The sequence below is a fragment of the Orcinus orca genome, chromosome 12 (genome assembly GCF_937001465.1).
Source record: "Orcinus orca chromosome 12, mOrcOrc1.1, whole genome shotgun sequence".
In the NCBI taxonomy this organism is placed as follows: domain Eukaryota; kingdom Metazoa; phylum Chordata; class Mammalia; order Artiodactyla; family Delphinidae; genus Orcinus; species Orcinus orca.
The window spans coordinates 72,319,368-72,336,022 of record NC_064570.1 but is presented as its reverse complement, the minus strand read 5'-3'; the positions used below and the strand labels follow the sequence as shown (position 1 = coordinate 72,336,022).

The following is a 16,655-nucleotide window of genomic DNA, read 5'->3' as shown; positions in this document are numbered from 1 at the left end:
TTTCTAATGACACAAAATGAGTCAAATACACTATTCTATTTTATGGTAACAGAATCAGAGTAATGAGCAAACCCAGGCTGGTCACTGCTATGTTATTCTTAGAAAGTAAAGGAAAATTCATCTTTTCACTCCAGCCTAATGTTATTTCCATTTCACTGGGATTGAAAATAAAAGGAATACTAGGATTACAAAACTTGAGTGTTTTTCTATTTTTTTTTATGAGCACGTCAGCTTTAATTTCTTGAAGTTAAGAAATTGATCACAAGGTGATTTTCTAGCAATCAACACAAGCTGGTCTACAGACAAGTCACAAGATGGAGCTTGATCTTACGGAAATTAAGGAGGTGATACACAGAGATTAAACTGAGGGGTTAAATCAGTGCACTTAAAGATGATCCGATGACACAGCCTTCCGATTTGTCAACGTTTGGCTTTTGATGATGCTGGGAAAGAGGTAGCAGAAAGCATGAAGCCGAAACTTCAGGATCAGGTCGGCAGCCTGAATTTGTACACCACAAACCACAGGGCAGTTATCGATGTGGAAAATCCGACGATCTTCAGCAGGCCTGTCACGGAAGGCAGGTTCCTCTCCCAGAAGGTGTGAGTGATTTCGACAGCTGGAACATCCTCTGATTCAGGTTCTTGGACCCATATGTCTCTCTTTGCCGCCTTCCCCAAAGCATTCAAGACCTCTCCAGCTGCCCGTTCTCCAGCCTCTACTGCTCCTTGCATGTGACCGCTCCACTATGTGGCAGTCTTCGTGCCAGCAACGTAAATCCTGCCTACGGGCTGGCGAATCACCCTTCCGTACTGAGTCATATCCCAGGGGGGAGGTAGGCAGTGTAGCAGCCCCTGGAGTACCCCTCCTCACACCAGTTCTTCTCTTCATAGCGCACCGTTGTAAAGCTTCTTGGGATCCTAGCGCTTTGGCATACAGCTCACAGATTCTCCTCTTCCTTAGTTCTTTATGGACCTCAGGAAGGCGGTCAGCTTTTCGAGCAAGGATGAAGCCCATGAGGGTGGGCAGCGATCCATCTGGCTTGGTGTCATCCAGCGTTATTGAAATCGGAGCTTCCTCATCTTCGATGATCATACAGCCGCAGTAATCCTTTTTCTTCCAAAAGGCCTCCTTGTAATACGTCATGCACTTAATGATAGCCCCCACTGGAAGACGCTGGATTAACTGGTTTCTCTCTGAAGGAAGTTCTGCTCTGAAGTGTATCTTGGCAGTGAAAGTTGGAGGGATGGCACTAATTACGTATCGGCACTCATAAAGTTGGTGATCCAACATCTCCATCATGATGTTGTCACCTGACTGGTCCACATAGGTGACAGGACACCCCAGCTTCACTCTGTCCCCGAGGAGGTGCATTATCCGCTTGCTTGGCTGACCAGATCCACCTGCAGACTTCCCTTCCTGGCCCCGTTGGTGATGGAGGATATCCGAGTGGTGCCTCCACACTGCTTCACATACCACAAGAAGCACAGGGCAGACACCTCGTGGGGTTCAGAGGTCACACTGATATTCACAAAGAGAGATGCAAACTGCCTAGCAGTCCCGTCTCCCCTCACAATCACTGTGGTTCATGCCTCATCATACCACCCTTTCACACCATCCACTCTTCCTGTAACATCCATTTTTCTATTTTTACTAATAAGTGTGATACAATTCATAACTTAAAAATTCTAAACTAGTATGCCATCTGTTGCTATGAATATGAAAGATAGTGCCTCATTTGGAGACTTTTATTACATTAAAGCATGAAATGTGGACTCGTGAACTCCCAGTAACCTGTAAAAATCTCTAATTTTTGGAACACCTTTAGGATTCACATGCTCCCTTTTTTTTTTTAATAGATCTTTATTGGAGTATAATTGCTTCACGATACTGTGTTAGTTTCTGTTGCACAACAAAGCAAATCAGCCATATGCATAAACATGTCCCCATATCCCCTCCCTCTTGAGCCTCCCTCCACCCTCCCTATCCCACCCCCTAGGTCACCGCAAAGCACCGAGCCAATCTCCCTGTGCTATGCTGCTGCTTCCCACCAGCCAACTATTTTACATTCGGTAGTGTATACATGTCGATGCTACTGTCACTTCGCCCCAGCTTCCCCCTCCCACCCTGTGTCCTCAAGTCCATTCTTTATGTCTACATCTTTATTCCTGCCCTGCAACTAGGTTCATCAGTACCATTTTTTTTTTTTTTTTAGATTCCATATATATGCGTTAGCATACGGAATTTGTTTTCCTCTTTCTGACTTACTTCACTCTGTGTGACAGGCTCTAGGTCCATCTACCTCCCACAGATAACTCAATTTCGTTTCTTTTTATGGCTGAGTAATATTCCATTGTATATATGTGCCACATCTTCTTCATCCATTCATCTTTTGATAGACATCTACATTGGTTCCATGTCCTATCTATTGTAAATAGTGCTGCAGTGAACATTGTGGTGCATGTCTCTTTTTGAATTATGGTTTTCTCAGGGTGTATGCCCAGTAGTGGAATTGCTGGGTCATATGGTAGTTCTATTTTGAGTTCTTTAAGGAACCTCCATACTGTTTTCCATAGTGGCTGTATCAATTTACATTCCCACCAACAGTATAGGAGGGTTCCTTTTCACCACACCCTTTCCAGCATTTACTTTTTCTAGCTTTTTTGATGATGGCGATTCTGACTGGTATGAGGTGATACCTCATTGTAGCTTTGATTTGCATTTCTCTAATAATTAGTGATGTTGAGCATCTTTTCATGTGCCTCTTGGCCATGCTATCTGTATGTCTTCCTTGGTGAAATGTCTGTGTAGTTCTTCTGCCCATTTTTTAAATGGATTGTTTGTTTTTTTGATACTGAGCTCCATGAGCTGTTTGTATATTTTGGAAATTAATCCTTTGTCTGTTGTTTCATTTGTAAATATTTCTCCCATTCTGAGGGTTGTCTTTTTGTCTCGTTTATGGTTTTCTTTGCTGTGCAAAAGCTTTTAAGTTTAATTAAGTCCCATTTGTTTATTTTTGGTTTTATTTCTGTTACTCTAGGAGGTGGGTCAAAAAAGATTGTCCTGTGGTTTATGTCAAAGAGTGTTTTTTCCTATGTTTTCCTCTAAAAGTTTTATAGTGTCTGGTCTTACATTTAAGTCTTTAATCCATTTGGAGTTTATTTTTGCATATAGTGTTAGGTAGTGTTCTAATTTCATTCTTTTACACATAGCTGTCCAGATTTCCCAGCATCACTTACTGAAGAGGCTGTCTTTTCTCCATTGTATGTTCTTGCCTCCTTTGTTGTAAATTAGGTGCCCATATGTGCGTGGGTTTATCTCTGGGCATTCTATCCTGTACCATTGATCTATATTTCTGTTTTTGTGCCAGTACCATACTGTCTTGATTACTGTAGCTTTGTGGTATAGATTGAAACGGGGGAGCCTGATTCCTCCAACTCCGTTTTCCTTTCTAAAGATTGCTTTGGCTATTCGGGGTATTTTGTGTTTCCATACGAATTGTAAGATTTTTTTATTCTAATTCTGTGAAGAAGGCCATTGGTAGTTTGATAGGGGTTGCATTGAATCTGTAGATTGCTTTGAGTAGTATAGTTATTTTTGAAATATTGATTCTTCCAATCCAAGAACATGGTACATTTCTCCATCTGTTTATGTCATCTTTGATTTCTTCCATCAGTGTCTTGTAGTTTTCTGAGTACAAGTCTTTCATCTCCTTAGGCAGGTTTATTCCTAGGTATTTTATTCTTTTTGTTGCAATGGTAAATGGAGTGTTTGATTTTTCATTGTTGGTGTATAGGAATGCCAGAAATTTCTGTGCATTAATTTTGTATCCTGCAACCCTACCAAATTCATCAGTTCTAGTAGTTTTCTGGTAGCATCTTTAGGATTTTCTATGTATAGTATCATTGTCATTGGCAAATAGTGACAGTTTTACTTCTTCTTTTCCAATTTGTATTCCTTTTAGTTCTTTTTCTTCTTTGATTGCTGTGGCTAGGACTTCCAAAACTATGTTGAATAAGAGTGGCAAGAGTAGACATCTTGTCTTGTTCCTGATCCTAGTGGAAACTCTTTCAGTTTTTCACCATTGAGTATGATGCTCACTGTGGGTTTGTCATATATGGCCTTTATTATGATGAGGCAAGTTCCCTCTATGCCCATTTCTGGAGAGTTTTTATCATAAATGGGTGTTGAATTTTGTCAAAAGCTTTTTCTTCATCTATTGAGATGATCATATGGTTTTTATTCCTTAATTTGTTAATATGGTGTATCACATTGATTGATTTGCATATATTGAAGAATCCTTGCATCCCTGGGATAAATCCCACTTGATCCTGGTGTATGATCTTTTTAATGTGCTGTTGGATTCTGTTTGCTAGTATTTTGTTCAGGATTTTTGCATCTATGTTCATCAGTGATATTGGTCTATAATTTTCTTTTTTTGTGATATATTTTTCTGGTTTTGGTATCAGGGTGATGGTGCCTTTGTAGAATGAATTTGGGAGTGTTTCTCCCTCTGCAATTTTTTGGAAGAGTTTGAGAAGGATCAGTGTTAGCTCTTCTCTAAATGTTTGATAGAATTTGCCTGTGAAGCCATCTGGTCCTGGACTTCTGTTGGAAGATTTTTAATTACAGTTTAAATTTAAATACTTGTGATAGGTCTGTTATTGTCTAATTCTTCCTGGTTCAGTCTTGGAAAATTGTACCTTTCCAAGAGTTTGTCCATTTCTCTGTGGTTGTCCATTTTATTGGCATATAGCTGTTTGTAGTAGTCTCTTATAATCCTTTGCATTTCTGCAGTGTCAGTTGTGATGTCTCCTTTTTCATTTCTGATTTTATTGATTTGCATCCTCCCTTTTTTTCTTATGAGTCTGGCTAACGGTTTATCAATTTTATCTTCTCAAAGAACCAGCTTTTAGTTTTATTGATCTTTGCTATTGTTTTATTCGTTTCTATTTCATTTATTTCTACAGTGATCTTTATTATTTCTTTCCTTCTACTAACTTTGGGTTTTCTTTGTTCTTCTTTCTCTAATTGCTTTAAGTGTAGGATTAGATTGTTTGAGATTTTTCTTGTTTCTTGAGATGAGATTGAATTGTTGTAAACTTCCCTCTGAGAACTGCTTTTGCTGCATCCCATAGGTTTTGGGTCATTGTTTTTCATTGTCATTTGTTTCTATGTATTTTTTCTTTGATTTCTTCAGTGATCTCTTGGTTATTTAGTAGTGCACTGTTTAGCCTCCATGTGTTTGTGTTTCTTACAGTTTTCTTCCTGTAATTGATTTCCAGTCTCATAGCAATGTGGTCAGAAAAGATGCTTGATATGACTTCAATTTTCTTAAATTTTCCAAGGCTTGATTTGTGACCCAAGATGTGATCTATCCTGGAGAACGTTTCATGTGCACTTGAGAAGAAAGTATATTCTGCCACTTTTGGGTGGAATGTTCTATAAATATCAATTAGATCTATCTGGTCTATTGTGTCATTTAAAGCTTGTGTTTCCTTATTTATTTTCTGTTTTATCTGTTCATTGGTGTAAGTGGGGTGTTAAAGTCCCCTACTATTATTGTGTTACTGTCGATTTCTCCTTTCATGGTTGTTAGTATTTGCCTTATGTATTGGGGTGCTCCTATGTTGGGTGCATAAACACTTGTTATTGTTATTATCTTCTTCTTGGATTGATCCTTTGATCATTATGTAGTGTCCCTCCTTATCTCTTGTAACAGTTTTTATTTTAAAGTCTATTTTATCTGATATGAGTATTGCTAATCCAGCTTTCTTTTGATTTCCATTTGCATGGAATATCTTTTTCCATCCCTTCCCTTTCAGTCTGTATGTATCCCTACGTCTGAAGTGGGTCTCTTGTAGACAGCATATATATGGGTCTTGTTTTTGTATACATTCAGCCAGTCTGTGTCTTTTGGTTGGGGCATTTAATCCATTTACATTCAAGGTTATTATTGATATGTATGTTCCTATTACCATTTTCTTAATTGTTTGGGGCTTGTTTTTGTGGGTCTTTTTCTTCTCTTGTGTTTCCCACTTAGAGAAGTTTCTTTAGCATTTGTTGTAACGCTGGTTTGGTGGTGCTGAATTCTCTTAGCTTTGTTTGTCTGAAAAGCTTTTGACTTCTCCATTGAATCTGAATGAGATCCTTGCTGGGTGAAGTAATCTTGGTTGTAGGTTTTTCTCTTTTTGTTGTAGGTTTGGTTTGTAGGTTTTTCTCTTTTCTCTTTTTGTTGTAGGTTTGGTTGTAGGTTTTTCTCTTTTCTCTTTCATCACTTTAAGTATATCCTGCCACTCCCTTCTGGCCTGCAGAATTTGCACTGAAAAATCAGCTGATAAAATTATGGGGATTCCTTTGTATGTTATTTTTTGTTTTTCCCTTGCTGCTTTTAATATTTTTCTTTGAATTTAAGTTTTATTAGTTCGATTAATATGTGTCTTGGTGTGTTTTTTCTAGGGTTTATCCTGTATGGGACTCTCTGTGCTTCCTGGACTTGGGTGACTATTTCCTTTCCTATATTAGGGAAGTTTTCCACTATAATCTCTTCAAGTATTTTCTCAGACCCTTTCTTTTTCTCTTCTTGTTCTGGGACCCCTATAATTCGAATGTTGGTGTGTTTAGTGTTGTTAGAGAGGTCTCTGAGATTGTCTTCAATTCTTTTCATTCTTTTCATTCTTTTTTCTTTATTCTGCTCCTTGGCAATTATTTCCACCATTTTGTCTTCCAGCTCATTTATTCGTTCTTCTGCCTCTGTTATTCTGTTATTGATTCCTTCTAGCATATTTTTCATTTCAGTTATTGTGTTGTTCATCTGTTTGTTCTTTAGTTCTTCTAGATCTTTGTTAAGCATTTCTTGTATTTTCTCAATCCATGCTTCCATTCTATTTCCATGATTCTGGATCATCTTTACTATCATGACTCTGAATTTTTTTTCAGGTAGATTGCTTATTTCCTCTTCATTTATTTGGTCTTGTAGGTTTTAACCTCACTCCTTCACCTGTGACATATTTTTTTGCCGTCTCATTTTTTTTTTTATAAGTGGGATTGTGTTCCTGTTTTACTGGTTGTTTGGCCTGAGGCATCCAACCCTGGAGTTTGTAGGCTATTGGGTAGAGCTGGGTGCTGGTGCTGCTCTGGGGACCTCCGTGACACCTCACTCCGATGAATATTCCTTGGGGTCTGAGGTTCTCTGTTAGTCCAGTGGTTTGGACTCGGAGCTCCCACTGTAGGAGCTTCCCCCCAACCCCAGGCTTGCAAACCAAGATCCCGCAAGCCATGTGGGAAGGCAAAAAAAACACAACAAAAAACAAAGTAAAAAATAAAATTAGACTAGGAACCTAACAGACATGTTAGAAAGAATGTAAAAATAAAAATAGAGATGAATCAAAAACTGGAAGGTACCTCAGTACCACAATAGTAAAAAAGGGGGGGAAGGCCTTGGCTGTGGGGGGCGGGGCCTAAGCAAGGGCGAGGTCCGGGTGGTGGGCAGGGACAACGCTCAGGACCCACAGGGCTGGAAAAGGCCCTGGAGGCTGTGGGGGATGGGGCTTAGGCTCAAGGAACAGAAGGGGCCCAGGCATGCCCCCCACCCCAGTCTCAGAGGGCAGGGGACCTCACCTGGGAGCCCAGCAGGCTTCCTGTGCTCGAGTGGATGGGGCAAACGCCCTCCTCTCCTCTCCCGCTCCTCCTGGAGGGCCCCTCCCGCCTGCTTCTCCTGATCTCCCAAGCCTCAGGGGCACTGATCTTGTCTGGCCTCCACTTTTACTCTCCCCTCGGTCCCCCTACATCCTACCAGTTCACTTTGGGGTTCCTCCCGTCTCCTTGAGGGTCAGAGTCCCCCACTAGCGACCAGGGAGGCGCCCTAGTTGTGGGGAGACGCTAACTCCGCGTCTTCCCACACTGCCATCTTGACTCCTCCCCACATGCTTTCTTAAAAGAGCAATTCCAAAGAAGACTCTTAGGCTCAAATCAAACACAAAATTAAAACCAGCTTTGGGCTTCCCTGGTGGCACAGTGGTTGGGAGTCCACCTGCCAATGCAGGGGACACAGGTTCGTGCCCCGGTCCGGGAGGATCCCACGTGCCGTGGAGCGGCTGGGCCCGTGAGACATGGCCGCTGGGCCTGCGCGTCCGGAGCCTGTGCTCCACAGCGGGAGAGGCCACAGCAGTGAGAGGCCCGTGTACCACAAAAAAAAAAATTAAAACCAGCTTTAAACGTGCTTAACTTTAGTAGAAATCAATGTGAAGCCTTCAGAAATTTTAACTGACTTTAACTTCCTGCTTTGTATTTATTTTCTTTACTGATAGTCCATATAGGAAGACCCAGCAATTAATATGATTATTAGAAGAGGGTTTATTCAGATCTGCTGTCTGCTGCTATAACTATATGGCACATATTGGTAACTTATCAGAATCCACAGTTTACCTCTTTTCATATCATTAATACATCATAATCGGATTCAGAAGTTTAGTATTACTTTAACAAATGTGAAATGTACTCAGGAATGGGAACAAGATTTTATATATGTAAATAATCTACATGTTTGTTACATTCCACCATAGATTTTACCTTAAAATACCTAATGCAGTTACAGTACATCAGAGTGAAGACAGATGCTTTATACTTGTACGTTTTCTGAAACTGGGGCTTACTTTATGAAGGAGACTTGGCTTAATAATTAGAACTTTCATGTTAACCAAGTTTGGGGCACTTATTTTATACAGTCTCAAATTTTAAGATTAAACACAATTTCAATCAATATTTATACTGAGCAAAAATTATGTCTGGTTCTCTTTTCTATAAAACCATCAGTCTACTTACTACATTTCTGAGCTTATAGTTAACTTTACAGTCTTTACATTATTATATAAGTAACATACACTTGCAGAGCTTAGAAGTCAAACCCTGCTAAAAAGACTTGTGCCAAAAGTAGCCCCTAACCCCAGCTCAGAGGCATCACTTTCAGCTCTTCTGTTCTTTTTTAAATTCTGTTTACTTTTAAAACCACTTTACTGAGGTATGATTGATATGTAAAAAGCTGTACGTTTTTAATGTATACAACTCGATGAGTTTGGGAATAAGAACACGCCATGAAAGCATCACCACCGTCAAGGCTGTTGACAAATCCATCACCTCCCAGTTTCCTCCCACCCCCTTTAACAGTAGTATTTTGCATGTGTGTGGTAACAACACATGATCTGCATGTTTTAAGTATACAGTCATACTGTTAGCTACAGGCACTGTGCTGAATAGATCTCCAGTACTTATTTTTGCAAGGTAAGTTAGTTCTGGCCCCTTCCAGTCAACTGGGGAAGGAGCGCGCGCGCGCACGCACGCACGCGCGCACACACACACACACACACACACACACACACACACAATATCACTGTAGGGAAAGTGAGACTGTGCTTTGTGGGCTGCAACATGCCAGTGATCAGTAGAACAGGTGATGAGCCAGTGAGATGCTGGCCTGGGGTCAGCCTGATATTGAGATGGCTTGGGCCATGAGCAAGCAGCATGCTTAAGTTTATCACAAGCCAGTTTCATCAGCTGACCTACAATACCTGAAACTCCCCAAAGTGGATGACCAAATCTACTCTGAGTTCTGGGGAAATTTTGAGAAGCTCAGGATAGATGTATTGGACCCAGAAGAGCTCAAATCAGAACCAGCTGAAAAAGGAAAATAGTTAAAGAACAAGGGCTTTATGTAGTTATAATAAACTAATAAAAGTGGAGGCCATTCTACTAGAAGTTTCATAGGACCCACACTCATTCTGTCTTCCTACACTGTGGTGTAGTCTTAGAGATATCTCCTGATTTGATCAAAAGTGAACTTTGTGTTTGCTTCTTGCTTTTCTTGTTATTTAGAGGTGATTTTTCAAGAGAAAGTTGAAGATGTCTTTTCTCTATCTTAAAAGTAGAAATCCTAGTGCACGCTAAATTGTGCTCCCAAAGTCTATGTAAGTAAAAAAAAAAAACAAAAAAAACAAAGTTACATCACCTTTTTTTCATCATCTCATGTGCAGATGAAGGGATTGAAGATTCCCTTAATATTTTTAGCCGAATCTTAAAAGGTACAAAATATTTGCCATCTATTTCAAATGCCATCTATTTTAAAAGGAGCATATTTGTAGGATTTTATTTTTTAGGAGCTCCAAATACACACTAAATTAAGCTCCATAGCTAAACAAAAATTTTAAGCATTTGGAAAATTATGTGCATTATAAATTCATATTCACAACCACCTAACAATGTATCTAGTTCGTTTTCTATGCAAATTAATTCCAAACTTAGTTATACCAGGTGTGGAATCTAAAAAGACTATATGCACATAATTAAGTGTATAAAAGATAGGTGAAGGGAGACTATAAAACAGAATACCTGATTACTTGAGAAGTCACAGTCTGTCTTCAATATTTGAAATTGAGTTTGGCCCTATAATTTTTCCCACACAGTCTTAACTTGGGCCATTAATTTTTATTTTCAAACAAAGAATGGTGCTAGAAATTTTTTTATTGAGGTATAACTGACATAAACATTAGTTTCAGGTGTACCACAGAATGGTTCAGTATTCACATATACTGTGAAATGATCACCATAAACCTAGTTAACATCTGTCACTATACAGAGTCACAAAAATTTTGTTTAACAGTGCTGTACATAACACCCCATGACTTATAACACTTATAACAGGAAGTTATACTTATTTTATAACAGGAAGCTAGTACCTTTTGAATCCCTTCACCCATTTTGCTCACCCCTCACCTCCCACCTCTGGCAACCACCAATCTGCTCTCTGTCTCTATGAGCTTGGTTTTTTTCTTGTTGTTTTCTGTTTTTCCTAGATTACACGTAGTAAGATCATACAGTACTTGTTTTTCCTGTCTGACTTACTTCACTTAGTATAATGCCCTCAAGGTCCATCCATGATGTTGCAAATAGCAAGATTTCCTTCTTTTTATGGAATAATATTCCACTGTGTGTGTATGTGTGTGTGTGTATCACATCTTCTTTATCCATTAATCCATCAGTGGACACTTAGGTTGTTTCCATATCTTCACTATTGTAAATAATGCTGCAATGAGCATGGGGCTGCATATATCTTTTTAAAATAGTATTTTCATTTTCTTCAGATAAATACCCAGAAGTGGAGTTGCTGGATCATACAGTAGTTCTATTTTTAATTTTTTGAGGAACCTCCATACTGTTTTCCATAGTGGCTGCACCAATTTCACTTATACCAACAGTGCACAAGGGTTCCTGTCTCCACATTCTCACCAAAACGTGTTATTTCTTGTTTATTTGATAATAGCCATTCTAACAGGTGTGTGATATCTCATTATGGTCTTGATTTGCATTTCCCTGATGATTAGTGATGTTGAGCATCTTTTCATGGCCATCTCTATGTAGTCTTTGGAAAAATGTCTCTTCAGGTCCTCTGCCCATTTTTTAATCAATTTTTGTTGTTTTTTTGTTTGTTTTTTGCTACTGAGTTGTATGAGTTCTTTTTACGTTTTGGATTATTCCCTTATCAGAAATATAAGTTGGAAATATTTTCTCCAATCTAGTAGGTTGCCTTTCCATTTTGTTGATGGTTTACTTTGCTGTGCAGCTTTTTAGTTTAATGTAGTCCCACTTTGTTTTTGCTTTTGTTGCCTTTGCTCTTGGTGACAAATCCAAAAAGCCATCGCCAAAACCGATGTTAAGGAGCTTACCCCCTTTTTTCCCCCTAGTTTTATGGTTTCAGGTATTTCACTCAAATCTAATCCATTTTAATTTTTTATATAAGATAGTAGTCGTTTCATTCTTTTCCCTGCAGCTGTCCAGTTTTCCCAACACTGTTTATTGAAGACACTATCCCTTCCCCATTGTATAATCTTGGCTCCTTTGTCATAAATTGGCCATATATTTGTGGGTTTCTGTTCTGTTCCATTGATCTACGTGTCTATCTTTATGCCAATACCATTCTGTTTTAATTACTATAGGCTTAAAATCAGGAAGTGCGATGCCTCCAGCTTTGTTCTTTCTCAGTATTTCTTTGGCTATTTGAGTTCTTTGTGGTTCCATACAAATTTTAGGTCTGTTCTATTTTTGTGAAAAATGCCATGGGAATTTTGATAGGAATTGCATTGAATCCATAGATTGCTTCGAGTAATGTGAACATTTTAACAATATTCTTCCTATCCATGTGCACAGAATATCTTCCCATTTATTTGTGTCTTCTTCAGTTTCTTTCATCAGTATTTTATAGTTTTAATAGGTCTTTCACCTCCTTGGTTATATTTATCCCAAAGTATTTTATTCCTTTTGATGCAATTATAAAAGGGATTTCCTTAATTCCTCTTTCTCATAGTTCTTTATTAAGGTATAGATTCACAACAGATTTTTACACGTTGATTTGTATACTGCAACTTTACTGAATTCATTTATTCTAAGTTTTTTGGTGGAGTCTTTAGGGTTTTCTGTAAATAATGTGTTACCTGCAAATAGTGGAAGTTTTACTTTTTTCCTTTGCAATTTGGATGCCTTTTATTTATTTATTTAGCCTAATTGCTCTAGGGCTTCCAATACTATGCTGAATAAAAGTGGTGAGAGTTGGCATCCTTGTTTTGTTCCTGATCTTGGAGGAAAAGCTTTTAGCTTTCAACCACTGAGTATGACGCTGGCTCTGAGCTTGTCATATGTGGCCTTTATTCCCTCTAAACCCACTTTAAGAGTCATCACAAATGAATGTTGGATTTTGTCAAATGCTTTTTCTCCATCTATTGAGATGATATGATTTCTATCCTTCATTTTCATTTGCAGATATTGAATCACCCTTGCATTCCTGAAGTTAAATTCCACTTCATCATGGTGTATTAGCCTTTTAATGTATTGTTGAATTCACTTTGATAATATTTTGTTGAGGATTTTTTGTGTTTTTGTTCATCAGGGATATTGGCCTGTAGTTTCTCTTTTTCTGTGGCATCTTTGCCTGGTTTTAGTATCAGAGTAACGTGGCATGCATCAGAATCACCTGGAGGCCTTGCTAAAACATTGATTGTGGGGATCCAGTCTACACATTTTGGATTCCATAGAACTGGAGTGGAGCCCTATAATTTGTATTTCTCTCAAGTTCCCAGTGATGTTGGTTGCTAATGTGGAGACCAAACTGAGAACCACTGATCAATGATTATCCTCAGTTTCTTCCCTGCAGTTTAGGAGAAACATGTAGTACTTCTCTCCTTTCCCACAAGTTTCACTTTGCACTCTTGATTCCATCTTCATCCCCATTCTGCAATTATTTACTCTATTCCCAGCACCTCCAATCTCTTTCTCTATGCATCGACTTCTCACCTTCTGCTTTCTTGATGCATAGACTTCCATTTTTAAAACACAAAACAAGTGACCCATCTATCATTTCTGTGTCTCGTGCATCTACCTGTTCACTGCCAAGTTTCTAAATGGAATATCTTTGAATCAAAACCTCTGCATTCTCTTACTTTTCTCCATTACTCGGATGATCTCTAATCAATTAGAGTCCTAGCAGGAAACAGCACTCTCAACTTGGGTAAATTACTGAAGGACTCTTTATAATGTGGGCAGGATATAGGGAAACTACAATGAATACTGCAGTAACCTGAGCTAGAAATAATGGGAGATCTTTTGCCATTCCTAGAACTGAATGGGTGAAGGGAAACAGAATCTGGAGAGAAAAGTGCTGTGTGGAGAGTGAGCTACCTGATAGGAGCCTGTGAGATGTGTGGCCCATAGCAACACCATGGAGGTAAAGGGCAGAAAAAAAAAAAAAGCTTTATCTTTCCTCCCATCAATACGCCAGTATTCTGCTAGTGTTCCAAACTGGCTAATGTAACCAGAAGCCAGAGGTTGCCTGACCCTGGCTGGTAAATAAGCTGACTGGTAAAGTCCTAGAGTTCAACTCCACAAGACATAGTAGAGGGGAGAAGAACAGAGAATGGATCTGAGGTGCAAACAGAATATATCCAGCACAGTCCACTCCTTTGCTTCTTCAGCATCTATTCTTGTCCTTTATTTAGGCAACAAATTTATGTCTGCAACATAGTAAACAGAGTCCTGTAAGCTACCGTTTCATAAGAGGTTGATGTCAATTCAGTCATACTCTTCTCATGAATACAATGGAACTTTCATATGTTAGATGATAAGACATGTCTCAAATTTAAAGGACTGAAACAGTAAAAAATAAGTATTCCAAATTTAACAAAATTAAATTAGAAATCAACAACAAAAGGATACTGGGGGAAATTCACAAATATTTTGAAATTAAACAATATACTTTTTAGATAATCCATGGTTCAAAGAAGAAATCAAGAGGAAATTAGAAAGTATTTTGAACTGAATGAAAATGAAAACACAACATATACAAATTTATGTAATGAAGCTAAAGCAGTGCTTACCAGCAAATGTACAGCTTTAAATGCCTATGTTTTGGAAAGAAGAAAGACCTTAAATCAATAATCTAAGCTTAAACAGCTAGAAAAAGAACAGCAAATTAAAGCTAAAGCAAGCAGGAAAAAAGGAAATAATAGGGCTTCCCTGATGGCGCAGTGGTTCAGAGTCCGCCTGCCGATGCAGGGGACATGGGTTCGTGCCTCAATCCGGGAAGATCCCACATGCCGCGGAGCGGCTGGGCCCGTGAGCCATGGCCACTGAGCCTGCGTGTCCGGAGCTTGTGCTCCACAACAGGAGAGGCCACAACAGTGAGAGGCCCTCGTACCGCAAAAAAAAAAAAAAAGGAAATAATAAGGATCAGGGTTGAAACAAGGGAGATGCAGGCAAACTAGGGAAAGATCAGAAGGATCCACAACGTTGGTTCTTTGAACAGAATAAAATTGATATGATCAAAGAAAAAAAGAGAAATGGACTACCAAAATCAAGAATGAAAGGGGGGACCTCACCACCAACTCTGCACGAATTAAAAGGATTTGAAGTAAATGCTATGAACAACTTTATGCCAACAAACTAGACAATTTAGAAGAACTGGAAAAATTCCTAGACACACAAATTACTGAAACTGACTCAAGAAGACAGAAAATCTCAATAGACTTACATATAACATGTAAAGAGAAAGAAACTGAATTAATAATTTAAAACCGTTCCACAAAGAAAAGTCCATAACCAGATGGCTTCACTGGTTCATTCTATCAAATATTTAAATAATACCAATCATTTATCAACATCCAGAACACAGAGGAAAAGGGACTACTTCTTAAATCACTCCATAAGGCCATTATTAAACTAATTCTAAAGCTAGAAAAAGAGAGCAAAAGAAAAACCACAGACCAATATCATGAATTATAGAAACAGAAATCCTCCATGAAATACCAGCGAATCAAATCCAGCACCTCTTTCCAAGAGGCTGTTAATGGTCCATAGCTTGACTTACTGGTAAATCACTGAAGTAAACCTTTTTGTCTTGTGTTACGGTTCAAGATTTTGAAGATTTAAACACAAGAAAGAAAAAAGTGCCTAGCCTGTGCCTTCAAACTATAAGTAAAAGTAAAAGACAAACAGAAAAACAAAAATAATGGCAGAATTTGACAAGTTCCCTAAAAGATATAAAGTGTTGAGAGGAAATGGGAACATAATTGATCCATGTATACTAATACTTTATTTTGGTTTACTTCTGAGGAGGTATGAGAAGGAAAAAACAAAGTTTATAAGGAAAATAAAATTGGGGCTGCCTTTATCATGGATGGGTAGAATTTCAATAGGTGAAGAGAAAGAAAGATTTAGGTAGAGATCTACATGAGCAAAGCTTGAAGCCTATTTGGGAGACACATCAGGTCAGGTTTGGCTCCACCACTATGTGTATAGATTAAAAAAAAAGAAAAAGAAAAAAGAAATCACTGGAAGCCCAAGCTGAGGAAATATGAACTTAAAGTGTAGAGGGAGTAACTTAAGTTTTCAGAGCAGGAAGATATGCTTTGGGGGTATTAGTTTGAGAGTTGAAGAATTTAATGTCTTGGACCAGGAAACAGAGAATGGGGTGGCAGTTAAGGGACTCAGCAATTAAGGGACTTAAGCAGTTAAGTGGACCACTTTCTCGACCTTTCAGGAGTTGGTGAGGTCAAAACTATTTTCATAACATGTTACCTGCCTTTTGCAATCTCAGTCTTTCAAGTTTCCAGACACTATGACATTTGTTTTCACAACAGACTAAATGTGGAAACAGATATGAGAATGTAGGAGTCCTCTATTAAACCAGACAGTAAAGGCCTAAACCTGAAATACTGAGTTACATATTTTCATATATATAAAAATATAAAACAAGCTCACTCTTCTAATTTTGTTTTGTAAAAGTTACATTTTCATTAAAAATTTTGTTAGTATGTGTTGGCTTATTTTTAAATGAACTAAATTTTAAAGTTTATTCTAATCTGCAGTACATTATATATGATAGATATGTAATGAACATAAACAAAAGCTCTTTGGGGTCCTCAATAATTTTAATCAGTATAAAGGGATCCTGACACCAAAAAGTTTGAGAACTTTCAGAAAAACTTCAGGACCTAAAACAGTAGTAGTAATGTGAATGAAATGAAAAAAATTAGATAAAAGATATTGCAGAGACAGAACTGACAGGAGTTGGACAATAAATGTGGGGACAAAATGGGGAAAGAGACAAAGAAACCAA

General features: G+C 38.4%; 1 pseudogene; it reads right to left on the bottom strand.

Annotated features, from left to right (window-relative positions):
- Window positions 1–227: 227 nt before the first annotated feature.
- Window positions 228–13,492, bottom strand: LOC101273619 (amine oxidase [flavin-containing] A-like; annotated as a pseudogene).
- Window positions 13,493–16,655: the final 3,163 nt, after the last annotated feature.